The sequence below is a fragment of the Nansenia antarctica genome, assembly GCF_963989245.1.
Source record: "Nansenia antarctica genome assembly, chromosome: 4".
NCBI lineage: Eukaryota > Metazoa > Chordata > Actinopteri > Argentiniformes > Microstomatidae > Nansenia > Nansenia antarctica.
In genome coordinates this window covers 72,431,794-72,433,511 of record NC_137689.1, presented here as the reverse complement: position 1 = coordinate 72,433,511, position 1,718 = coordinate 72,431,794, and the positions used below count along the sequence as shown (strand labels likewise).

Genomic DNA, 1,718 nt, shown 5'->3' with positions numbered 1-1,718 from the left:
ATGTGATGTGTGTTTAAGACGGTAGAGGAGAGAGGGAGGGAAGGAGGGAAGGAGGGAGAGGGGGACGGGGGGGGGGGGAGAAGAGAAGAGGGAAAGGACAGATTACATCTGAGGGGAAGCGGCGTGCGGTGAGAAGAAACATTAAACATGAAAGCGTAAGAGAAGGGAATGACACCCTGGCGTGACAGCCTGCCCGTTCCCGGGCTCAGCTTGACACCGTGTGTGTAGAGGCAGGGCTGCTGGAGGTAGACATCGGAGGACGGGCTCATTGTCACGCATTGGAATGGAATCAAATGCCATCAAACGTTATGTGTGTTTGATTCAGCACAGCTTGATATCATGTATGCTTAGCGGTCGAGGAGGCTGGTGGAGGCTGGTGGAAGTAGAAACACGCCACTCCTTGTCCCCGTGTCCTCCAATTTCTACCTCCACCAGCCTCCCCTAAGCTCACACGCTATCAAGCTGTGATGTATCAAACGCACACAACGTTTGATCGCATTCTGATTCCATTCCATCATGCGTGACAATGAGCCCGTCCTCCGATGTCTACCTCCACCAGCCTCCCCTACCTCTACGCTCTAAGCATCTGTGGTATCATGCTGTGCTGTATCAAACACACACAATGTTTGATAGCATTTGATCCCATGTTTGATTCCACGCGTGACAATCAGTCAGTTCTACATTGACAGGCAGCATTGTGGCGATGTCAGCGTACACCGTAGAAGGCTTCCAGAAGGTTCTTAGAAGATGAACAGATGACGATCAGATGGAAAGAACACGGTGACAGGCTGTGCTGAAAAACACATCACACACACACACACACACACACACACACTCACACACACACACACACACACACACACACACGCCTGATATACGTACAGTCCTGCACCACAGGAGACAAGACAACACACTCGCACACTCACACTCACATGCACACACACACGCACACACGCACACACACACACACACACACTCACACGGACACACACACACACACACACACACACACACACAACGACAACAAAGAACTATACTGCGCCAGAGAACATCACACACACAGAAAACTTGATGGTACAGAGAGGAAGTCAGAGGTAGAAAGGAACCTGATTTGTTCTGCCTGCATTATTTATGACAACAGGGGGCGCCCTCTCGTTGAACTTCAAACACACAGACACACTAACTCTCTCTTCAGACAGACAGACAAACTAACTCTCTCTTCTTCAGACACACAGACAAACTAACTCTCTCTTCTTCAGAAAGACAGACAAACTAACTCTCTCTTCTTCAGACAGACAGACAAACTAACTCTCTCTGTCTTCAGACACACAGACACACTAACCGGTCTGTCTTCTTCAGACACTCAGACAAACTAACTCTCTCTTCAGACGGACAGACAGACAGACAGACTAACCAGTCTGTCTTCTTCAGGATGTGATTCCAGGCTCTGCAGAGAGCTTGCACTCCAATACGGTAAACATCCCTTGCACTGTGTGTGTGTGTGTGTGTGTGTGTGTTTGTGTGCGAGTCTGTGTCAGTGTGTGTGAGTGTGAGTGCGTGGTGTCTATGTGAGTGTGTGTGAGTGTGTGCATGTGCGAGTGTGTGTGTGGCGTGTTTTTCAGCACAGCCTGTCACTGTGTTCTTTTCATCTGATCGTCATCTGTTCGTCTTCTAAGAACCTTCCGGAAGCCTTCTCTACGGTGTACAGTGGCATCGCC

General features: G+C 49.5%; 1 protein-coding gene across 1 annotated transcript in view; it reads left to right on the top strand.

Moving 5' to 3' along the window:
- Positions 1 to 1,718, top strand: part of camkk2 (calcium/calmodulin-dependent protein kinase kinase 2) — a gene marked incomplete at both ends in the record, with an annotated part of 31,888 nt that overhangs the window by 15,184 nt on the left and 14,986 nt on the right. The window lies entirely within an intron of this gene.